The 26,677-nt window shown below is 34.8% G+C and overlaps 3 long non-coding RNA genes across 3 annotated transcripts; all 3 read left to right on the top strand.

The window, feature by feature from the left end:
* Positions 1-243: 243 nt before the first annotated feature.
* Positions 244-1,824, top strand: LOC124451473. The gene is made up of 3 exons (XR_006950482.1): positions 244-279; positions 512-632; positions 1,566-1,824. It is a non-coding gene; the product is annotated as an uncharacterized LOC124451473 (long non-coding RNA).
* Positions 1,825-15,864: 14,040 nt separating this feature from the next.
* LOC124450849 lies at positions 15,865-16,495 on the top strand. The gene is made up of 3 exons (XR_006950227.1): positions 15,865-15,921; positions 16,014-16,074; positions 16,402-16,495. It is a non-coding gene; the product is annotated as an uncharacterized LOC124450849 (long non-coding RNA).
* A 1,289-nt stretch (positions 16,496-17,784) lies between these two features.
* Positions 17,785-19,439, top strand: LOC124450850. The gene is made up of 2 exons (XR_006950228.1): positions 17,785-17,904; positions 18,882-19,439. It is a non-coding gene; the product is annotated as an uncharacterized LOC124450850 (long non-coding RNA).
* Positions 19,440-26,677: the final 7,238 nt, after the last annotated feature.

Below are 26,677 nucleotides of genomic sequence, written 5' to 3'. Positions count from 1 at the left end.
TTACTTTTTCATTGAGAACAAACAGATGTTTATGGATAAAAAATATTGCTGGTCAGTTTAAGCAATATGAAGAGAGAGAATTTTGCGTTGTCTTTCATCCATTCAAAGATTTGATTTTTGCTTCCCAGCTTGATACTAGATATTAATGGTAAAATTTCCTCCAGTCCGTTCCATTGTGATGATTCTTTCTAAGTTCTTTACCAACAAATGTTTTTCTAAGGATAAGTACAATGGTCACTAGTTACAAAGATACTTTGACAGTATGGGACGTTGAGAAAGGTGAGAAGAAACGCAGTATTAGATGTAATAAAGTGACCTCACTGTGTTTTTCTAATTCTGGAAAATATTTGTGTGTTATTAAGCTAAGAAAAATGGTTCAAATATTTAATGTAGCGAATAATTATGAAACATTCGTTTACGACGATCATTTACCGTCTGCTGTTTTAAGTAAGTTCGGTGTTTTGTTCACTGTTGGTCTTCATTCTTGGTGTTGTTGCCCTCGTTTTTATAGGGTGAACATTTCATTGTAAATCCCACTGGTGAGAAACTTCCTGACTTAGATCCTGATTCCCAAACTTCGTTTTTTCCTCTTGATCCTTTTGATGACAACAGATCAAGCTTTTCCTTTAAGGGTGAAATGTTATATTTTATTTTGAATAACGACAATGTTCTTTTGTTTGAATACGGATATGACTTTTATCTTTATTCAATACCGCGTGCATGTTTAACTAACAGTTACAGTTTTCGTAACGAAAATTTTGCTCAAATGGAAAATTTCTGTATCGGAGCAATGAAGAAAATTCAAGGATAATTATATAATCTCAACACATTTGACTTTGTTGTCAAAGAATGTTTTGTTAGTGACATGGTTGCTGTAGAAAATGGAGTTATTTTGCTTACGGCAAAAATATTCCTGAGCTTTGGAATAATGATTTGACAAAACTTGTTTATAGTTTCTGATGAACTAAAAGGTACAAACAAAATTTTTGAGGTGAGTGATGTATCATTTGCTTGTCAAAAACTGATTCTTTTGTGTTTTTCAATGTTGAACCAAGCGAAAAGAAATATCAGTGAATTTTGAAAATTATCGAAATGTGCACGTATTTGCATGTAGCTCTAAGTATCACGTGTTTGCTAAAGTTGAATTTAAGGATCAGATAATTTACTGTATGTGGCATGAAGACAAACTTGTTAATGGTTGGGATGACGTAATTAAGGAGGAATCGCCAATTTAATCGAGAAAAGTCATTGAAGAATACGAGCGTGATACTCGCAGTATATATTACTACGCTGCTCACCTTCAGCAGAAATTTATTAATAAATTACAGGTTTAGTATTTGAAAGTATTTGACGTTAAAACATACAAATTATTTATAGTTATACTTTTAAAGTTTTTCGCAAAGTTTTTCTTTGTTGATGATAGGTATATAATTAGTTACTTAGCTTTGATTGATTTGAAATATTTTAGGACTGTAGAATTGTTTTTCCCGCTTGTGAGAACATTTCTAACAACTTTTTATTACTGTCATAAACGCAAACTTGCTTTAATTTTTTCTTCCTTAAAGGTTCCTGTACAATGCGTGAAAATCATCTTGCCACAAGGATCAATTTGATCTTTGATGTGAAAAGTTCTCACCATTTTGGATAATGACTATATTATCTTAAAGAAAATTTTGCTCAGCTTTTATGCATGATCCCTATCATTGTTGACATTTCAATAAATGTCTGTTTGCGTATGATTTCATGAAACGACCTTTGTCTAATTTTTATTGTTCTGTACAGAGACCGCAGTGTACGATAATGTCAACATTGAGAGAGATCATGTATAAAGCTAATAATGAATTAAAGATGAAAATTCAATGACAATAAAGACAAACCATAAACACAAATGATTTCGTGTCTAAGATAATAATTTTCCTTGCACAAGAAAATAATTTTATTGACTTTATCTTATCACACAACATATAAAATGCAAACTATTGTTTTATTGTACCATAGGTTATATTTTGTTTATATACACCATGTAAACATATAATTTTCATGCAAATGTATTCAGTAGGATGGTTTTAATATGCACGATTTTCGATACTCTTTTACACCAAAAACAAGTTGTTACTAATTAAATCAGTACTATCTTGCACTGAAATAATTTCTTAATACTTTTTAATTATTGCATTTTGATATACAAAATATCTACGAGTTAAGTTGTTAAGAGACACAAAGACAGCCCAATTGTTACTTCGGTTATATGAATATTTTCATCTTTATCAATTTGAAAAACGTAAATTTATAATAAAACAATGATACCTTTGCTAATTTTTTCAAGAAAAACTAAAATTTGGCTGTCTTTCTCACTGACTATTAAAAAGTAAATCGTACTCCACTAGAAAATGACTTATCATGATTGACGTTCATCATCGTGATAAACAATTTAACCATTGAGTGGAACTGAACATGTGTTACTGTACGAACAGGAAAAGTTAACAAAAGTCAAAGAAAGTTTTGCAATATAGAGAAGCAGAAAACAAACGACAATGTTGCATATGGAAGGATGTTTGACAAGTTTTAACTTTTAATGAAAATCGATATCAAGCATTGTTACACTTTAATTTGTGAATCGATACTTTATGGGAATTATTTTTAACAACATCAAACATCAGTGGACATACTGCAAGTTACTTTGCCAAAGTTTGATATGTTTATGGCTTTTCTATATAATTCCATCGTCTACTCTTAATTCAAACTAGAAGGAGAAGCTTTATTTCAGGAAGTGACGTAATGAAAGAAATGAAAATTTTTACCATGGTTCTATGTGGATTTATTGTTGTACTTTGTAACGTCACCCAGGTCACGTGTTCATTGAAATGTCATCTGTTGTCAATTGGAAGATATGAACATTTTAAAATGGTGAAGCTGGCTGTTCACTTTGTTCACTTTTATAAACTGAAACGTGAAAATATCATCTCATGTGGACGTTTTGATGTGAACATAACGCATAAGTAATCATGAGTGAATAAAAAGATTTTTATTACATTGTGGCTATTGGAGATGGCTAAAGGTTTTTTGCTGCATCTATAATTGAAGCTGCTTGGATACAAACACTGTCATTGTGAATATTATGACACGATTTGCTTGCGCATGCTCTGAAATATATGTACTTGAATGATACTATAACATTTGTGATATGAATTAAGATCTTAACAGCAACATGTCATGAAAATTCAAAACAAACGTCAACTATGGATGGTTGTAGAATAAAAGTGATCAGTTTAGTTCATATAAATGGTCAACAAATCATTCACAACAAAAGTAACTTCAACATGTAAGAACTACATCAAGTTATGAGAATGAAAAATATGGAAAAATTTCAACGTCTTTCTTTTCGAGATGTCATTTTTCTAAATCCACTGATGTTTATTTTTATGTAGTGAACAATTTTAAATCATTAAATTTATTTCATTTTGTTATGTACATATCTCTGTATAGTGAATAGATATCTTTCATAACATCCCATAAACGGACATCTACCGTACATTAGGTCGTGGTCTCAATGATGATGTCCGTTTACGAGTAGCTTGACTGTATGCAGACTTTTCATTACTTTACTTTTCTTTACGTTTCTAGATTTTTCTTTTGCTTTCTAATTTTAAATGCTAAATAAATGAATCAACATAACTCAACACCATTTTTTAGGTAATTCACTTTGCAAACTGAATTATGAAGATTACTCGTGCTTTAGAAAGGAAGTGCCATATCTTGAATTCAAATATACCAATTTTTATAATTAGCATTCAATAGTTGTATAATAACTTTCACTCACATTCAGCAACATTATTTGTTGGAAACTGTCATCTTGTAAGGAAGTTGAAAAAACCCCCATTTTATTAAAACAGAACAATTGCAGTTGCCATTTTAACGACTGGTTGGGATTCATTCATTTAGCACTTATAAAAATTATTAGAGCTTTTTTCTTGGCAGTGTTTTGTTGAACTTTGTTTTCAACATATATTAACATATTTATTATATTAGTATGTTAATGTAGGAATTGTTGTATAAGTATGTTTTCTACAAAATTGTTACAATATATGTGTGTTAATCTATATATTGTGTCTTAAAAATTTTCACATTTGTCCACTACATCAAGGCTTTAGACATTTATTAAGTGTTTTATATAGTGAAAAAATCATAATTTTGACAACTCTTCAATTAAATCAATGTCTTTCGGAGGGGAGAGGATTGGCTGGCAAAATTTCGTTGCAAAATGCTATGATTGACCACAGAATTTTAGGTTGACTTCCGAGTGTTTTCTTAATTCTTTTTTGTTAATAGTTGATTTTCGTCGCTAAATAAGATCGAGAAACGTTTTTCAGTTTTCGGCGGTAGCCGTTTTATGATATTATTAAAATAAGCGGGCAACACCTTTTCACTTGTTTTACTGGCAGGAAAACGTGCATTTATTTCAAGTCATGTGACTACTAATGAACCAATCGCAATTACTATACAGCACCTATATAGCGATACAACTAATTGTATAAATAGACATAATTCGAAATTGATTTGCTGATTTGAATGGTTTGCAGTATTCCAAATCTAAATCAAACGACTTTCATCCATCATTAGTCTCCTAGAATTTAGTTCAGAAAAATGCATCAGTGGGACATTGTGATCAGAATTAAATTTTCAGAATAAACTGAATTTTATAATACTTTTTTATACATCCCGTATTGTTCCTTTTGGTAACACCCTTATAATGTATATATGTACGTAAAGAATGTTCATAAGGTGAGATCATCAGCTACAATTACATCTTTTACACGTAGAATCTTATCAATTTTGTTACATTAAATTGTAGCAAACAGATACTTTAATACTAATGGCTTAATAGTTTAATATGTAATTATGATCAATAAGAATCGGACATGTTGACAGGAGCTATATTAAGGGATGAAAGCTGTGAAAACGACAAAAGAACGTACCAGAATTTAAAAGTGTTTGATGTTACTTAGGCCTAGTTCAAACGTGGAACTTTATGAACCGACGCATTTAAACAAAAGATAATGAAAAATCTCATTTTCTTTTTGTCTTAAACGTTCGGTGCATGTAAAGTTCGACGTCTTAAACATGCCTTATATTGAAATTAAAAGATATTAGAAAAACACTTCAATTTTGAAGGAAAAGTAACATATATATTTTTTAATAAGCATCCTGAACACCATGTGATTTTTTTTTGTGTCTATAGTTAATTAAAATTGTATTGTTAGTCCTGATTTCAGTACTTTCTTACCGGTTTGAGGAAATGGCACATATGCCATGTTGTTTGTCATGGTGAATTTACCCAAAAACAGTTGCGATTACTTCCGGTAAATGAAGTGAATACAAACTCTTAAACGGGTTTTCGACTATAGCACTATACACTAGTTTCTATCTGATTTTCTCATCGTGGAATGTTTGGGTGTCAAGGATAAGCGTCTTCCTTTTAAATTTTGCTTCATTTTATTCTGGGTTAGCCATTAGCAGTTGATAAAATAATCGAAGCTTTGGTTTATAGAAAGGTTTATTCAACAGTATTAACTTCATAAAGCAGGCACATGTAGAAAACGCCATATATAACAAGAAAAACGGAAAGTAATCAAGTTACTGATTACGGAACACGTGATACATTATGACGTAACTATTATATGCTAACACTCCCACTTAATAGTTACATATTGTTCAAGTTTTTGTTTTTGTTTTTTGTGTTCTTTAACAAGATTGAACGTTCAATAAATTTCTGAGTTTTTGGAATTGATCTTTAGATAATCCTTGGTCATTATATCGGCTATCATATCCTTTGATGGACAATAGCAAACTTTACTTCTTTAGATAATATTCGTTCGCGAAGAAATGGTAAGCAACATCGATATGTTTAGTTCTGTTATGGAATTTGGATTTCGTGTGATTTCGAGGCACCTTGATTGTCTTCGTGAACAGTAGTAGGCGACACTGGTTTAGATCCCAAGTCAGACAACAATCGTCGTAACCAGATTACCTCTTGGGTAGCTTGGCTTAGGGCAACGTATTCAGCCTCTGTTGTCGATCTGCCGACGGTACTTTGTTTTCTTGCTAGACCAGCTAATCGTTGAGTTGGCTAACTTAAAAACATATCCTGAGGTTGAGCGACGATCATCCAAATTACCGGCGTAGTCAGCATCCGAGTACCCATGTAATTCGTCATTTTTATCACAACTGAATTTCAAACCATAACTCATTGTCCCTTTTATCTACCTCAAAACTCGCTCCACTCCTTGAAAATGAGTTTTGCTTGGATCTGACATAAACTGTGACAGGACTCCGATAGATGCAGCTATATCTGGCGTGGCCGTGGAAACGTATGTCAAACAACCAAATCTGCTGGTAAACACTCTGATCGGATTGTTCCTCACCATCGCATCTCTTTTGAAATTTCTTCCCAGTATCAATTGGTGTGTGGACTGGATTGCTGTTTTCCATTCCGAACCGATTCGGGACACTTTCAAGTATTTTCCTGATTTATGAATATTTCCTTTGTCGTCCGATCCATTCTTATTGACATCCGAGAACAAGTGAATTTCTCCTTGATCCACCATTTCGAATCCTTGCAAAGCCTTTTCTTCTCAGCATTCAGCATTTCGATGTCGTTAGAATCTGGGATTATGTCATCAACGTAGATTTCCAGTATCACAAAACTAATGTGACCATGTTCTTTTCGTTGAGTCTTCGTGTATATGCAGCTGTCTACCACTCTTTCTGTATCCGTTTGAAACCAGGAAACTATCGAGGGTTTGGTTCCAACAACGTGCGGATTGCTTTAAACTCTGCAAACTTTTCTTGAGTTTACAGACATAATGGAGTGTTCTTCGTCAGCAAAACCTTCAGGTTGAGTCATGTAGATGTCATGATCAATTACTCCGTTTAAGAAAGCGGTCTTTACGTCCATTTGGTGTATCTCTAAATCATGAAATTGCAAAGCGAGCAATGTCCTGATGCTGGAATATCTTGCTACAGGTGAAGACTTCTTCATAGTCAATACCATGTGTTTGGGAGTAGCCTTGTGCTACGAGTCTTGCCTTCCGGTCGATATTGCTATTGGCGTCGCGCTTGACCTACATCACCCATCTCGATCCAACTATATTGCCATCATTCGGTGGCGACACCAATTCCATGTTTCATTCGTCAACAGAATTATATTCTGCTTCCAACGCGTGTTTCCTTTTTCTTTTGTTAGCACGCCATTGCTTTTTTTAGAGATTGGGGTTCATCATTTTCAGACGTCTACAAATTGGTCAGCAAACATTCATCTGGACAGCTACGCCGTTCTGCTCTGATTGTTGGGATTGGTAAGCTGCTGTTTGATTCCTTTCTTGACAAACTTGACGAGAAATGATCGAGATGTACTCTCCCTCCATTGTCAGTTCTAATTGACTCCACTTTATAGCCTGATTCATTCTCAACCATGGACGTATTCTTTGAACTTGCACGTTACTTCCGCCTTTCGTTTAATGAAATATACTGTGACGAATTTGGTGTAGTCGTCAGTGAACGTTAGTACATACTTGCTTTCTGGATGCGACATTCATTGGAACCAAATATCACTCTGAATCAATTGAAGTGGTTGGCTTGTCTTGTTTATGCTTTTCTTCGGAAAATGTAGCCGATGCATCTTTCCCTGAGCACGAGTTTCACTCTTTGTTGAATTCATTACTTGAACATTTTAAACCTTCAACTAGCCCTTTAATCATCTGATTTAAGGAGTAGTTCATATGACCATACCTGCAATGCCATTTCTCCAATGAAATATCAGTACCAGGTACTTGGGCATATTCATGTGTATTTATCATTTACAGCTTGTCGTCAATGATATGTTGAATATAATACTTCTGCCATCTTTCAAAACAACGCATCTTCCTTTATCAAACAATACTTCGGCTCAAAGTCTAGTCATGGCAGGTACAGATAATAAGTTCTTCAAGGTTTCAGGCACATATAGCACATTGCTTAGGGTAAGAGTAATAACATTAGATCCATCATAACAGGGAATTTTGACCACCTTCACCATGCATCAATTGTACTATTGTCACCAAGATATATCTTAGATGGCATCCCATACTGCTATAGTCGAGGAGTTGATCAACTTGAAAAGTCATATGTTTTGTTGCTCCACTGTCAATGAACCAGTTGGTGTCTTGGTCACTACTAGCACTTGAGCAGGAATTAAGAGCAATTTTATCAAAATGTTGTTTCTTTCCATCTGTCTCTGCAATGCTTGAGTGATGACTTCTACGATTGAGTGGGCAATTCTTCATCCATGGCCAACTTTTTGAAACACGTCAGACCTTGACCTGATCCAGATTCGTGGTGCTGATTCTCTTTGAACTTGCCAACATTGCGATCCCCTTGACCACGTCGATTTCTTCTGAGACGACCAATTACCTCTTTTAGAAAATAGTGCTTCATTTTCATTTCTGTCCCTAATTTTCACATTTGCGCTGTTTTCTTTCTCTTCACGCTTCTTGTGTTCTTCGATGAGTAAACCTTTCACATTGTCCCTATTTAGTTCATCCGGTTTGGTAGCGTTGAGGCTAGAAATAAAACTGTCGTATGAGTCTGAAAACTTCAAGTACTACGGTTGCGAATTTCTGTGGCGTTATTTCTTCTCTGCTCTCCCAATTGTTCTGCCAATGACGTCATGTACGTTAGATGTGTCATTATATCACTGCCTTCTTTCATAGTAGCGGCGTAGAATCGACGATTACGTCGAACGATTTGTCAATCGAAACACATTCAAACTGTCTTTGTGGGATTTCCCAAGCCGCGCGAGGATCTATTGTCGACGAAATATGGACTTGTAGATGTTTCTGCACGCTGCGCATGAACGCAGAACGATATAATTTCTTACAGTTGTTGTCGCCGTGTCATCCGGGCAACCTCTGTTCCTTCAACAAATCCCCATAGACCACGCTCCATCAACACAAGCATATTGCAATTCCAGAACTGGTAATTTATGCCATCGAGGTGCTCTATTTTTGTAATCTCGGCCATCTTAAACATACGGCTGACTCGCTTTTCACTTCACAATTTATCCCTTATCGTGTCAGTAATACACATACAAATTAGTACAGCTTCAACGACCCTTCTAGGCCCATAACCTGATAAAATAATCCGCTTTGGTTTATAGAAAGAAGGTTTATTCAACAGTATTAACTTCACATAAACAGGCACATGTAGCAAACGCCATATATAACAAGCAAAAACAGGTAATCAAGTTACTGATTACGGACACATTACATTATGACGTAACTATTATATTCTAACAGCAGTTAGCATTTATAAACAGACATAAGATTATGTTCATATAAAATGTAACAAATTGGATGTTTTTAAATTTGCCAGGAGAGTTTTCCAAATATCGACAACCTTATTCCCATTTCCCCGTATATTTAAAGTTCAGTTAATTTTTCTCATGTCATGGGCGTGTATGCTACTGGACGTAAGTAAGGAACCCAGGCTGTTATACAGCGCAAAACGCCCAGTGTGGTAGATCGATTACAGCCGAGGCTCTATAGAAGTCGTTGATTAACTTATTATGATAGAAGACGTTTCCCGAAGGAATTATTTGATTATATTTGTGCGAAAAATTGATTGTATATCGAAAGTATTTATAATATAAACACAATACGTGAAGCATAAACAATAGAGAAGAGTCCATTAGTGTTGAGTCAAGAGAGTGATGAATCCCAGAGGTGTGTTGTTTTCTACTTTATTTAAAATTCATATTTTTGCATGCTGTTTTGATGATAGCTTTGCTTCCATACACTTGTGTTTTATTTAAGCTGTGTTTTTGCTTGTTATGGATGGCTGAGACAGTGGTCAGGTTTGAATTTTTTGAAGTGCAAATTTTAAACATTTCAAGACACTTTTGACTCTGAATTGAAGCGCTAAGAACACAAGATATGGATTCAAACGTAAAGCAAGTTAAATCATTCATAGTAAATGTGGAAGTTAGAGTTTAAAGATGCTTTAGGATCATTCACTATGGCGATGTGAAATACAATCTTGTTTCTCTCGGGCAAGAACTTTGCTTTTTGAAGTTGTCAAGTCAAGACAGAATTATGAGATGAAGTCAGTTGACATTAGATCCGACATGTAAAGAGCTGAATAAGAAGCTTGTGGGGTGTGTGAAATATTTTGTCGTGGATCTGAGGAAGATGATGATAATTCAAACGTGAGTGAATGTAAACCAAATTCAGGTTTAAAGTGTCATTACCCAAATAGAAAAATGAAAGTTGACCTCGAAAGCTTCGTTATTAAAATTATTTCTACTGTTGCTATTTGATAATCAGAAATCAAGTCAATGATTAATGTATTGTTTTGTCCATACAATCATTGCTGTGTAGTATATATAAATGAAAAGACAAAATCCTGCACATAAATACGGAAATACATGTTCGACTTGAGGTATTGATGACTTTCTTCGATCTATGTTCAGACTTACCTACCTTTCTTGTTGCAAGAAGATGGAAAAGGAGCTTCTGTCTATTTCTTTTTCTTCACTGGTTCCCTGATGAATTTACTCTCCTGCTGCTAGAGTTATCATTTTAATAACTTTTACTTTTAGAGTAAAAATTTGTAAAACTTTACAGTATTGTGGTGTGTGCAAAGTTTGTATGAGTAAACAGTCCGTGTCAATCGTAGTGTAAACTTTCCGTGGGATGTGTAGTATCAATGATCCTTTATATTTCATCATTTTTAGAGATTTATTATAAGTTCTTCGCTGATTATTGAGAGAAATTTACATTCTATTAGCATCTACCGCAGAGATCCCACGCGTTACTACGCATGCGCACATTGGTCATTCTCTACCTTGCTCACCGACATTACAGATGGTGTGTTTGGTTATATTTGAATAATCTATGAAATAACTTGCCATCCTGCTGTGTAGAACGAGAAAAAAGTCTTAAAAAACAATACAGGACAAAACACCTACATAACAACTAAGTTTGCCCGGCAAACTCTTTTTCTGTGGTTAGATAATGTATTCAACAACAAATAGCACAAGTCAGCGAAGCAATTGAGCAAGCCGACGACTTGACTCTCTTGCATAACTCTCCTAATCCGACGCTGTCGGGCTTATTAGAGATGTGAATGTAGACGATGAACCGCAACAGAAACTGTCTCGTCTACAAGGAAAATGAGCAATTCTGGCGGGGCGGGTATAAACACCTGCTAAAGCCAACAAATACAATCTCTAGAGAAAGGAAATGACGGGAGAACCACTTTGGATTAACTTTACAGGAAAGTCGATCAACTTGCTGTCTTGATGAATACTTTTGTTTCTGTCGTCAAAAAGCTCAAGCAGGCTTATAATGCCCGACGCCAAATGAACGATGGTGATGTTATATCCGAAGGTGAAACAGATGACGAACACACTACCAACGGGGCTGCTGCTCTAGTTGCAGATACAGCCCCAGCTCTATCAAAACAAAAGTGATGAAGAATTAACCGACAGACCAATCATTGCCAACTAAAATCTCAAACGCCCCGAAACTGTGTAAAAGGCGAAAAACGCGAAACTGTGACCTGTTAAGAGTTACAAAGGTGAACCCAGAAATTTGGAACATTGCTAGGAAATCCATGTATGCACGTCTACAATAATTATAAGAAGCCTTAAAAAGGGCCTTATTCCGATTTCCGAATTGTGGGAACGATTAGTACCTCTCTTGCAACAAAACCTACAACATCTGCACCGACACCAGAGGTTATCAGGGATGGGCTGTCCACAACTGTTGTGCTCTCGCTTCAGATAATTATGATCTGAACATGTGCCGCACGGACTTGTCAAAGTTGACCTAGATGAAAATTACAAGAAATCTGTAGTAACAAAGAACCTGTTGCTGCAGAACTGTTTTGTGATGATTTAAAGGAACGCCTGAAAACAGTAAAAGAAAGCAAAAAGGCTGCACAGTAACTGACAAGCCAAAAACGAAAACGCAACGATCAACGGTCGACCAGCTCATATAATTCCAATGTGTCTTTTTATTCCAACGTCGGGCGGTCATTTGCAAAGCCGACTAAACGACGCCACTATTATCAAAACCAACCCAAGAGGAAAGTCGATACATGCGGAAAAACACTAAGAAGGCAGTGACTCCTACTCTCGACCGGGTAAGTTCTATTAAACGCGAGTGTAGTACTTCTATCATATTTTGGGGAGACAATGATTGTATTATAGTTGCAGGCCGGATACAACAATTTATTGGGAAGTGGAGGGAGCTAACTCATGACCCTTCAATTTATCAGCTGTAAGCGGTACAAGATTGATTTTCTTTAGACCCAATCCAGCTGAAACAACCCCACTCTATAAAATTTCTCCTTCGGAAGTCGAAAATGTCGATCATCAATTTACAAAATTTCTAGAGAAGGTATCATTGTTACAAGCATGCATGAACAGGGCGAGTTTATCTCAATATCTTTCTTAGAGCGAAGAAAGATGGATCTTTAGAATGGATTTACCTAAGGAACTCAACATTTGTAACATATCACCAATTTAAAATGGAATCTATCCATACTTGTGTACTCAGCTCACGCGACCTGGGTACTACATTGCATCCGTTGACCTTAGAGATGCCTATTACTCAATACCAATACACATAGAGCATCAAAAATACTTAAAATTTATGTGGAAAGGTAATCTGTACCAATTCACATGCCTTGCTCAAGGATTATCTTCCGCTCCACGTTTATTTACAAAGACACTCAAGCCTGTTTATTCTAAGCTGAGGGAGCTAGGGCACATTTCTAGCGGTTACATTGATGACTCGTTTTTAATGGGCTACTCCTATTCAGAATGCGAGAAAAACATACATACATAACACTCTACAATTGTTTCCGAAGTTAGGATTCCTACCCCATAAAGATAAATCTGCTACAGAGCCCACACAGATTTTACAACATTTAGGGTTTATGTTAAATTCATTAGATATGACTATCTCTATATCCATAGAGAAATACAACAAATTATGCGAGGTTTCCAGGGGGGTGCTAAAATCTGACTCCCCTAGCATACGGGAAGTGGCTAAGCTAATTGGTATGATAGTAGCTTGTTTCCCTGGCGTTGAATATGGCCCACTGTTTTATCGTGATCTTGATAGGGACAAAACAACAACTCTTAAGTCTAACAGGGATAACTTTGATGCGACATTGAAACTCTCCCCTTCGGCGCTGGAGGACGTATCTTGGTGGATTAGTAATGCAAATGAGTCCAAAAAACATCTGAATCATGGCAAGATTGACCACGTATTGTATACGGAGGCCTCTACCAAGGGATGGGGCGCAAGTATTAACAAACAGTCCACCGGAGGTGAATGGTCAATCGTCGAAAAAGACTCGCACATTAATTGTCTGTAACTCAAAGCAATACTGTTTGGGCTATAATCTCTGTAAAGATCTAACCCACACCCATTAAAGTAATGACTGATAATACCACGGCTTGCATATATTAACCACATGGGGGCTGCCACTCTCACCATTGCGATAAAATTGCAAGGAGATATGGGCGTGGGGCAGGATCAGGGACATATGGTTAAATGTCAGCTATATTCCTGGGAAACTCAATCTGGTGGCTGACAAGCTTCCAGAACATTTGATGATTCCAAAGAATGGAAGCTTGATGCTGAAGTATTTCTTGAAATAACAACATATTTTAGGACCCCAAGTTGACATGCTTGCTTCTAGACTAAACTATCAACTTAAACCCTATGTGTCGAGGCACCCAGATCCACAGGCGTGGCTATTGACGCTTTGCATTGATTGGAGTAAATTGTTTTTTATGCTTTTCCACCTTTCAGTGTTATATCACAGTTTTACAAAAGTAGAAATGGCCCAGGCACGGACAATTCTCATCGTGCCGAATTGGCCAACTAAATCCTGGTATCCGATGCTAGCAAGATTAATAATTCACCGACCCATTCTCCTACCCAAAACAAAAGCAATTTGTGCTAACCATCCACTCGAACAAACGAACATCCACTCAAAGGGAGAATGAGACTGATAGCTTGTCCCTTATCCGGAGATGACTCTCAAGTAAGGGCATTTAACCACAAGCTCAAGCAACAATACTTAATTCCTGGCGGCCAGTAACACAAAAACAATATCAGGTGTACCTTAACAAGTGGAAACTCTATGTTAATAAACGGAACGTAGATCCCTTTTATCCAACTTTACAGGTAGTTCTAGACTTTCTACAGCACCTATTTGATCAAGAAATGAGTTACAGTTGCATAGACACTGCTCGAAATATGTTATCTTTATTCGTTATTATGAAGGGAATTCTATGATTGGTACACATAATATGGTTCAGAGATTTATGAAGGGAGTGTTCCATTCTAGACCAGCACGACCAAGATATCAAGTGAACTGGGACACCTCCATTGTTTAAAAATATTTAAAGACATATCCCGCAGTAGAAGACTTAACTCTACAACAGCTTACTCATAAGTTGGTAATGCTCTGTGCATTAGTCACAGGGCAGCGTGTCCAATCACTTCATCTGATGAACTTCTTAACTGTAAAGAAGGAAGGGACTCATACACCGTCTATATCGACCAACTTGTCAAACAGTCTGGAGCAACACGCATTCAACCTACTTTAGTGATACCAAAGTTCCCTGCCGATCACCGACTATGTGTTGCCTCAGTCATGGAAGAATATATTAAACGCACTGCTCCCATTCAGTCAGGAAAATCAATTATTTCTTAGCACAATTTGACCTTTTATAAAGTATCAATGTCATCTATATCTCGTTCGATAAAGGTTGTCATGCAAGCTGCAGGAATTGATATAGAAACGTTCAAAGCACATAGTACACGAGCCGCTGCCACCAGAAAAGCGAAGCAATGTGATTTTCGATAAACTCCATACTGAAAGCTGCAAGGTTGAAGACTGATTGCCTTTTTTTTATCGGTTTTACAATAAGAACGTTGTGTCTCAATGTGGCGATGAGGTGTTTGGGAATGCCATTCTTTTAGCGTCCCAATAAGAAAGATATTGGATGAGAATTCTCTTTAGTTGAACATACACCTTGTACACTTAACACTTTGTACACAATACACCCTGTGCACAACACACTCTGTGTACAAGGTGTATTGTGTACAAAAATGTACAAGGTTAAGTCAGCGAAACGATGCCCACAGAAAACATTTTGTATTGCTCTAAATGCTGGAAATGATATTTCCAACACTTTGAAATTCAAATTTTCCCAGGAGAGAGTACCTTAGAACCCCCAGGTGCGGAACGCTTCCGGCGTTCATAAGTGATGTTTGAAAAATTGTAGATCCGCCCTTGATTACATATACATTGTCACATTTAATTAGTCACTGTGAATGAACATCTTGTTATTCTACAAATTAATATTTTTCAACCAAGATGCCAATAAGGAATTATTGTAAACAAGATGATGCAGTTGAAAAATCATAAGAATTCCAAAAACTAGTTGCTCTATGGCTATATTATCATGTGCAGAAAGCATGTTGTGCAATATTTTGAAGCTGGCCATTCTTCTGGTGCATTCAAATAACTATAAATTTTAAGTTTGCACAAATTCAGATGCAACTTATCATATTGAACTTACCATCTTATTCACAGCGGCGCTGGAAGGACTAAAATGGGGGAGGGCACATCTTTAAAATCGTCATCACCAATTTGGCAGTTGTGTCATGTTTTCCTCTTATTGTATGCTTTCAACACATAATGCATCTTAATGTTTTGTTTAAGGAGGAGTATTCATTTTAGTTGAAGTAATTAACTTGTGATTCTTTACTGAAAATAATTTTTCCTCATTCAGGAACTTAATTTTAAAGTTGAGTAGAAACTCACTGTCAGATACGATCATGTTCAAAGTAGCATATGGTATGTATTTCATTTAAAGCTCAATAAGCTTCCTTAAAATTATTAATTAAGCTTTAATTTACCAAGTGAATTTTCCATTCTTTTTGCTTAAGGTAATCTATATTTGCATCATCGTGCTGATTGTGTGGTTTCTCATTTGCAATTTTTGTCAAAGTAAGCATATTAGGGTATAGAAGATTAGCAGGAAAGCGTTTGGAGACAGAATGTTCACCATTAAACATTACTTTGAAGAGCATTTCATGGCATCACTCAGTATTTCAATGAAGCTAGGTCTGAATAACATGCATACAGTACAGACAGACCATTTGATTTTCAATATTTGTGTTCCACAACTTTAAACATTGAGATTATATACAGTATGCCTTTCCTGTTTATATAATCATCTTTGGCATCCACATAACCACATTCTTTTTAAGATTCCCTTCCCCCTCTGGCAAACCCAAGTTTAAAAATTTGTTTATACCTTGTCTTATGTTGTAGGGATGTCTTATGAATATTGTCCTTGTGAACATAAAAGTCGAAGGAATATTTCTACATGTTTGAGCACTCTGGCGACTCTAGTGTAAAACAGCAACAATGTGTAACCATCTGTTCTACTCCCCGAGCCACCATTTCACAGGAGGGTACATTGTTATACAAATTGTGTATATAAAGCATACAGGGTGTGTTAAAACTTCAATCCGTAGATATCATCTGACCTTTAAAATTTTCCATTGATCCACAAGGAGGCGTAAACACAATTAAAAGGAATTATATTCTTGGATTTACTATGTACTAGCTGCCTCCTTGGGGTACAATTACTGCTGAACCATGCGTTAACAGTCTAAACTTGAGTTGATTTCAAATGGTTTCAATGTTTAAATTTTTTCATGCCCTCGGTGCAGTGTTTATTGATGAATATTGAAGAGTGTTTAGTGTTCGTGGTGTAAAGTGTGCAGGGATAGGGTGTATTATTATTGCAGGGTGTATTGTGTACAAAGTGTTAAGTGTACAAGGTTTATATTGTACAGTGTGTATCAAAGATCTTTATAAATTGACATATTGTGATAATTTCAATTGCTACGACTAGGCTCGGCTCACTACTGCATAAAGTATTGTTAGCTACGTGCATATACTTGCGCAAAAGCTTTTCTGATCCTGGGAATTTGACACAAGTTCTAACAACAAAACATGTGCTGAAATGTATCACAGAGTTTAGCATCGTCATCAGGTCTTGAAATTTCACGATAGGTTAGTTTCTAAATGTCGTCTTTGATACACCCTGTAGATAGCCCGTTCATATAAACGTGCCTGCTATAGTGTATATTTGTCCACAAGAGTTCGGTCGGCCTTCGCCGACGTGCAGTTGTACTACTTAACGACATACGTACAATTGTACAATCGTTAGTATGTTAAACTTCAAAATGCGTTTGGCATGACGATTTATTTATGTAACAATGGTTTGAAAATAACAAATCAGCTTAAATAGTTACATTTCGTTTATTATCATGTGGCAATAACTTCAAATTTATCTGTGTAAAATACAAAGTACTTTCAATTAGACCTATCCATCTTGATGTTATTCTAATTAAATAAACCCGATCTACATATAAGTTATAACTTACCTTTTTCCTTATATAAAGCTTCTCTTTAGTGGCGCATGAAATCGAATTGAGATTCGTGCAGCGGGATGAATTTAAATTTAAACCTCAAACTTTTTACGCAAGTGCGGGAACCAATGGCGCGAATGATTGGTTGAAATAAAAAATATTTTGCGTTATTTACGTTTAACTTTCTCCCCCGACAGACATATTCCGCGCGTACAATCCATTGTACAATCGAATTTGCCCGTTTGTTTATGAGTGTTTGGAAAAAGATATGCGTGCGAAAAAAAATAGAATAAAAACTGTATGTAAGTGACCACTAAAGATGCAATTTCAAACAAACCGAGAACCGTAAATACATCTCGATAAATGTTTACAACACAGTATGAAATATACAGAGGTGAGTTACATTTATTGATGATTTAGCATCGTGGATTTTGAACTAAACCATAATTTTCAAGTTTTATGAGTTATGATGTATAGTGAAATGCCCGAAAGGCAGCACATTTTTTGTTCATTTTAATTTATATTTTAAAATGTCATTTCCGCATTCGTTTAAGCCCGGTTTCCATAAGACTATCGAAACGAACAAGGCCATCAAAGCGATTACAGACGATTAAAACGTTTGCGTGCAATATCGTTCCTGCACGCTTTCAGACGACAGACGATCGTGACGATTATATGGAAACAGGGTTTTATGTGTTAAATTAGACTACACACCAATGACCTAAGAATGTAACAGTAACAAAATAAATGAGATATGATCTTCGCACTTAGCTGGACAATTTAAAAAAACTTAAAAAAAAAACTTAAGACTTAACATAACACTTAACATAACTAAGTCTTATACTTTAAGACTTAACATAACTAAGATACTTTTTTTACTATTCCCAAGATATTGACTTATAATTATAACTAATCTTGCATTCTGAAATATCGGTTGGAACATGGCATTATTTGCTTCTTCACAAAACACTGTTACAATTTTACCTTATCATGTGCATTAAGCAAATCATATATTTCAAGTCAATACATTGAATTATAGTGCACTTTTTTATCTTTTAATAGCATAGTAGGGTTATCAAAATGTCATAAAAGTTTAAGTTTGTTTTTAAAGCTAAATTAGTGCATGTTTCAATCTAGATGGCTTTCTATCAATGTTATCAATTATAGATTGCCTTGATTTTGGTGAGAGAAATTTGAGCAAAGGGCTCCTTCCTCAAATACCAATTTGAACCCTTTTATCATGCCTAACTGGCATCTTAATAAATGTAAATGATACATTTAAATTACAGAGTTTTGTTTTACCATGCTTGGAGTATTACAGGAATTTGTTACTTTGTTTTATATCTTCCTAATCTCTCTACATTTCTTCAGATAGCTTCAACCAACTTCTCCAAGAAGCTAGACCTTACCTTTGTTTGAAAATTCATCTGTGGCTATAGTTGAAACTTGTATTAAAGATGAAGCTAGTGGTGAGGTGAATCAACATGAGAATCTCCATTCGACAAATATAATTACCCAAGTTGTCGCATCCTTGAGGAAACTATAGAAGCAAGGTTTGCCTATAAACAGTGCATTTTTTGGTGTCATTGATGAAGGGGTGTTTTTTATTTCACATCAACTGCATCACAACTATGACAGGTGACAACTTCTGTTTTGATAGGTGAAATTATAACCTGCCTTATTTTTTAAACAATATTCTACCAATTCACACTTTTCCACAATTATGGAACACTTAATTTATACATTGCTGGTTTTTTGCCTTAATTAAGTTATAAAATGGAACATTATGTCCATAATATCATTTTTAAAGAACAGACCATGACTAATGTCTGTCAAAGGAAAAAATATGAATCAAACAGAGCAAGTTGTAGTTAATAGAGAGGAAGGGGTTATTTTAAATATATGAACATGTCTGTTGTGCGTTTTCAACTCTTTGCTACCTACTGTAGGAATCAAAAGCACAAAAGTCAACCTTTTTATTAGTTTATTGTCATTATTTATTTTGTATAATCCTTAATCACTATGGATTTCAAAAGAAATTAAATAACTAACATAGTAAAACATGTATACGGTATATAAATATTAGTGCCTCCCCAATCATCAATCAATAACCGCTACGCAGCAAAATGTCCTCCCCAAAAAACATGTTTTCAGTCATGTTTTTTTCTTACATAATGATCTTATTAAAATTTTTTGCAACTTGATCCTACAGTTGTTGGGACATGTTTTTCAAACATAAAACAACTATTACAGTAAACCAAGCATCAACACAAAGTAATGACAAAATTCTATTCAATACAATTCTAAAACGATTCTATACTTATCATCAGATAAATCGACTCGAGATGCCCCCTCACCCTTTCAATGCGTCGAAATAATTTAACGACTCATTGAATCACGGTTAGCCCCTTAAGTGTGTAATTTTCCGTTGTTAACATTTCTTTAATGGACGTCGTGACAAAAATGTTTTATTGTGATTGGCTCCTTAGGAGCATGTCATCTATCAAAAAGACCTGCGTTCAAATCACCTTCAATGCGTTTGAATAAAAAAAAGTCATTAGAATTTTCAGATATTTTTACGTTTTAATGTCGTTATGCAAAGTAACGATGCTTGATGATGTAGGTTTAGATTCATGAGACGATATTAAATTTGGAAACTATACTTTAATTTTGTCCAAATATTTGTTGAATCTTGCAGTCGCATCATGCTAATTTAAGGTTAGGAGAGGGTTTAAGGATATTTTGGTTGACGTCACCAACATCTTAATGCCCAAAACGATGTAATTGTGTTGTTTAATAGGCTGAATAACTTTAACTAATTTAGGCTTTGCGTAATATCACAGAAAAATGGTCAATTATCGTTTACATTTTACGTATATCAATGAAGGGAGAGCATATTTCTTTTGTTTGGCAACAATACGTTTTGTTTTTAAAAATTAGATTTGATAGATATCTGGTAATTTGTTCAAGTACGAACAATGAATGTTAAATAATCATGTGGAACAAATACATATAATGACATGCTTAACACCATGCATAAAAATACTATTCACTTCAAGTGTTGCCACAAGTAAATCACGATGCGTCGTGAAAAGTAGATGTTGTTCACATAAGATGGAACAAGACTATACACATAGACGACAAGTAAAAAGATTTATGAATGTGCAAAGCAAAATAAAGGTGTTGCTTTCAAACACTTTTGAAATGTTTTACCCACGTACTTGCTTCGGTATCATGTATAAAAATAAATCCCACGGCTGGAAACTAATTGTAAGTGACTACGCTGACGATAAATGATTATTTGCTTCTTCATTTATCTCTATATTGTTCTTCTGAAAATCTCAATGTTTTTTTATTGATGCTATTGACTTTTGGTTTATTTCTTCAATGTCACATTAGTCATTATTGAATAGATGCAATGATAAATACACTAAATTTGTCGTTTGTCTCCAATGCACTATGTGGTTGAGCGCTAGAGGTGCAGTTTTTTCAGATTGTGGTGAAGAATTGCAATGAACGAGATCCATAATTGTCTTTTGCTCGAATTTCTTACAATATTTTTAGTAGTCGAGAAACTCAGGGCAAACAGAACGCATTTAAACCCTCTCTAACCTTAACCTAGCAAGAATGTTCATTTGTAGTTTGGATTCTTTGTTGATGTCAGTTGTTTGTTCATATAATGATGATGGGCCCCATTGTTATATGAGCCCACTTAAAGGTGGTCAGCTGATATTCACAGAAGATCAACTCTGCACTAAGCATTCTTTGAGTGATGATATAACTGGGGTGAAGTGATCCCTTTTCCTTTGCTTGAAGTTACCAATTGTAATCTATGGAAATAGCGATTCATGATCTCATTAAATACTTTATTGGTTAATGATGCTGGTAACTTCGTGTATGGAATGGTACAAACGTTTTGAATGGACATCGTATAACGGCATATGTACGTATGAACATTAACATTGGAGTGATTGGACTAAAAACGACTGTATTCTACGAAGGTGGAATACAAGCGAGTGGAAAACACACAATCCATGTCTTGTGGTTTGTAAGTTGAGTAGATAAGTGTTAAAACTAACTTCCATAAGTAACTGCATGAGATCGTTAAAAAGGATCCTGATGGTCTATTTTTATAATTTGAACCATAATCATGAAAAACTTCCAAATTAAAAAGAATATCAATAAAAGATGTCATTTGCTGTGAGAAAATAGCTGGCTTTCACTCGCTACTTTTTCCTAATTTTATTTAACGTTTATAAAGAAAATTGCAATGTAGAAAGTAGGGTTCATTGAATTTCTAAGATAAAAGTGGTGCAATAAATTTCAACGATATACACGCAAAAACTGCGCGGTGAAAAAAGGAAGAGACCAACTAAGTCGCCTGGATCAGACTGACCGGGACAACGCTTGGAAATCAGGAATTAAAATTTTGTTCTTTTCAGTGTATTTAAATTCTGTTTTGTTCATACATTATGCTGACATTTGTAACGTGTTTTTTTTATAGAGAAGCTATGTCTGTAGGCCTACTAACTGTGCAATGAATGAACGACCAAGTCGGACAGAAGCACCAAGAGACAAGCGTCCTGATTGAAAGATTCACACTTGCGACTTTTATTATGCATAATGTTTAGCAATATAACGCATTTTCAAATTCAACAGTTAAAAAACTCCGTAAAACTAAATTTTCACAATTGTTAAAATTTCTGACAAAACACACGAGTGAAAGCCGGCTATTAATGAAGGTCTTAATGAAGCAAAGTAATAATTTTGAATGGAACAAAGTCTGGTATACATCAAAAATGATTTTTATGAAAGTCATGACGTCACTTTGGTCATTTCATTTTTCATTGTTATTGAAAGGTGAATGGTCAGGTCTTACGCACTGAATATTTTTTCATATGCTTTATGTATGGCTACTAATAGTTTTCATTTTTCTTCTATTTATTAAAGTTTTTGTTGAGACTCCGCGCTCTTTCATTTTTTGTTCTCTTCAAAATTTTTTGTTTCTTTTGTTCGAACACAAAATATGGTAGTCAGCCCGCTTTTTTGTCGCTCTGAAAATTTTACGTTCTGCGATCTGATTACGCTGCGTGTTAAAGTAGATCATCGGGATCATTAAAAACAACAAAAATATGAGACATCTTAAAACTACAAAAGTTTAAAGAAATTTTTTTAAATTTTTGATCTTTTCTTTTATGTGGAGGGTTTTTTACCGGATCCGCCGGTTTTCCCTTCCATTTCGTTTTGTTCTGGAAAAAACAGTGTCCACATTTGGGGCCAAGCGAAGCTTTTCGTGAGAACACTATTTATTTGTAGCTATCATGAATATTCACGTTTGTTTTTTCTTCATTTCATGGCCTTTGGGTATATCTCCCAAAACACTGCGTTTATTAAATACATGGCATACATTTTATGAAACTAGGTACGCAATGCGTACATGTTAGCCTGCAAGTATATAGCTACTGAACGAAGTAGATTTAATCAACATAGTTAAAATAAAATTATATATTTAATATTTATGTCAAACTTTTCAAGATTTGAAAATGCTTTTTAGTTATATGACCAAGTAATTTCCTAACCCTGGAATCCGTTACTATACTTCCAAGTTGCAGTTGCTGGAATCCGATACTACGATCGTTGAAGATCGAAGGTGCATAATTTCAGAATATCTCAAACATTTTCTTGTTTTACGATAAAAAAGCCTACACATTAGAAAGCCATTAAAATGCTTGATGCATTTCCAGAAAATGACAACAAACATCGGTTACACCACTTAACCTAATTCATTGAATCTCTACGAAGTAACGTAATTGCATTTGTACAGTTCGCTATTGGAACCAGTGTCCTTCTGCCAGAAAAAAAGTGGAAGATCACATTCACTGACTTAAATGGTTTAGCCCGTCGGCCTGTTGTGCATACTTGTGGTCCTTTAGTTGAAGTTCCAAGCACCTATCAGTGCTAAATAAAGTAGTGGTAGATTCTTCATCCATTCTTCGCGAGAAAAGTTCATGGACGTTCGATATTGTCTAGTGAGGACGTTAAAGTCATATCAACACATCTAAGGCCCCGTTTACACTATACCGGATTGCTATCGTAGCAGGTTGAATATTCTTTATAGTAAAAGGCAGTGAAATTGTTCAACGTCAGAAACACAATCAAAAGGACTAAATCTATCAGCTTAATAAGCTTCTACTCCGAGCAGTTACTCCTTAAAAGCAAATGAAGATGTCGTGATGAGCGAATCCGGTATAGTGTAAACGCAGCCTAAATATTATATGACATTCCAATATTGTATTTGTTGTTTGTGATGAAATGCATAATATACTGTTGAAACAATTCTTTCACCAACTGATTGATTCATTATTTTTATTATGTAGAAACTATAAATATCTGCTTTAGTTAGCGTTCAGTCTGACTTTTTATTGGCAACAACCATTTAGAATTTTGTCATCACTTCCTTAACATTATTGTGACGTATTTTAAAATCACGCTATTGAAAAAGTTTTACACTAATTAAAAAACTAAAAATGATCAATTATTTGTTTGGCTTATGGCACACTTTGATCAATTTGATGTAAATATTCCTACAAATCAAGAGCATTTCTCCTATTGATGGAAGGGGGTAAGTGAAGAGTATCCGTTACATGCAAAAAATATTCCTGAAAAATATTAGTTTCCACATCTTCATGGCAATATTCCCTCATGTCTTCAAAATCAGTTTCATTCACAGGTTGGATACAATTGGCAGCTCCGTTGCACTCAGGTAGAAAATACAATTCATCTGGTCTTCCAGAGACAGTATTAAATCTAGACTTGCGAATATAGTGACTATTCCAATGCTCCTTCACACCATTTAAATGTTCTTGTAAGACTTTGGAAAAGCAAAACCATAAGCATTCTTTTTGCAGGAAATTTGAAGTGTTTAACTGGCCATTGTCAATCATGTTCTTAAAAAAATTCATCCACCAGTTGGATTGACTTTTCCTAAGAAATGACCACCAGCTTTCTATTCGTTGAATTCTTGTTTGATAAAATTACGGATGACACAAATATCTCCAACTGCATTTGTTTTTCGCAATCCCAAAGAAGCAATTTTGCTATTTAAACTGCGTAGAAACATTTTCATGTCGTGGTACATGGCAAAAAACATGCAAATTTTTTCATTCACCAAACCTTGTCTAAAATAGCGAACAATCAGTTCATCACAACACGTTTCGTTGTCATCCAGGAAGTTGTCAGCTCTTGATATAGTAGGTGATTTGAAGCCACAATATGGGAAAAATTGATAACTATTCTCCTACGCTTCTCCGCAATATGAACAGAACACTACTCCAAAAGATAGCAAATTAAAAACGAAAGGCGATAGCAAAGAATTAGAAATCAAAACACACTTGCTGATTCTGAATGAGCCTGCATTAGCTTTGGAGCGCGGTAATCATCTTGCATTGGCTAAACAAATATTTTGCACTGAAACATTTTAATAAGTTCGTTTTCACTTTTCTGTTTTGCATTGGCGGACTTTGATTTGAGATTTCAATAATTTAGTGCGCTTTGGAAACATTAATTTTGTTTCGTAATGTTAAAGTTCGCATCTGAAACATAGATGTTGCATTGAAATTTATATTTTGTGTATTGCACTTGTGGGCCACCGTAATTAAAGCATATTGAAAAATACCCATATTTTATTGAAACAGAACAATTGCATTTGCCATTTTAGAGACTGGTTGGCATTCATTTATTTTACACTTGTAATAAATTATCTAGCTTTCTTTTTGCGCGATGTTTTGTTAAACTTTGTTTTTCAAGACCTGTTAACATAGTTTTATTGTGTATAAATGTGTTTTTTGCAATATTGTTACAAAATGTGTGTGTTGATTTATATCGTGTCATAAATAATTTTCACATTTGTCCACCGGGCTGTTCACATGAACTCAGTAACCGAGATTCAGCGAGGCGTGAAACGATTTTAAGTCATCGAAAGGAGGAAAAACTTCACCCGCAAAACTTAAAACCTTTTCTTACAAGGATCATATGTAAATTTAGTTGTAATTTTCAGATTAGGCTGCAATATTTGTTTTCAGATTAGGCTGCAAAATTTCGTTGCAAAATGCTAAAGGTGACCACAACATTTTTGGTCGACTTCCGAGTGTTTTCCAAATCTTTTTTGCTGTTAATAGTTGAATTTCATCGCTTAATAACGTCTTTTTAGTTTTCAGCTTTGTGGCTGTTTTATTTGTCATGATATTAAAATGAGCAAGCAAAAATTTTTCACTTGTTTCCCTGGCATGAAACCGTGCATTTCTTTCAAGTCATGTGACTACGAATGAACCAATCACATTTAACATACACAGCATCCATATAACAATTTATTGCTGCTAAGAACGGGGAAACTTTAGAAGAGTTTTTTTGATCTTTCACACTTTATCTCATACATATACCTTTAATGTATCACAACCTGCTTTGGCTGTCTCTTTCCTGATATAATCATCATTAATTAAAACATGGCGATTAACTTTTGGCTCCTTCATAATATTGTACTTCTATGTTTTATTGCATGAAAAAAAGAGTTAAAATAATATTTACTAATTTCAAAGCACCCTCGCATTTTGTACTTAATTATTTGCATGTAAAGTTAAATGTATAAACATTTAGGATTATGTATCTGACGTAAAGTAAATTTTTATCACTTCAGACTGAAATTTCAAAGAGTAAGCTTAATGAACGATATTCAGGAAAAATACAGCATGTTGTGCGTCCAAGAATGCTGATTGATCAACTAAATGATTTTTACTCTCGATGGTTTATAATTAGACATATTTTGAAAATTGACTTTCCATTTTGAATGGTTTGCAGAATTCTAAATATAAGTCAAACGACTTTTATGCACATCATTAGTCTCATAAAAATTAGTTTGGAAAAATGCATCAGTGAGACATGGTTATCAGACATTTAAATTTCACAATAGGTTAAATTTTATAAAGGTCTTTTTTAATACATCCTGTATTTGTAACTTTTTGGGAAAACCCCGTATATATGTACGTAAAAAGTGATTCACATGGTGAGATCATCTGCTATAATTACACATTTTACACATTTTACACGTTTTTACAAAACACTTTCTGCAAGGTTGAGCTGCCACACAGCCAGTCCTTCGTCTCATACTAATC

This window comes from Xenia sp. Carnegie-2017, unplaced genomic scaffold (genome assembly GCF_021976095.1).
Source record: "Xenia sp. Carnegie-2017 unplaced genomic scaffold, XeniaSp_v1 HiC_scaffold_24, whole genome shotgun sequence".
Classification (NCBI taxonomy): domain Eukaryota; kingdom Metazoa; phylum Cnidaria; class Anthozoa; order Malacalcyonacea; family Xeniidae; genus Xenia; species Xenia sp. Carnegie-2017.
The sequence above is the reverse complement of the archived record's forward strand: the minus strand, read 5'-3'. Positions and strand labels throughout refer to the sequence as shown.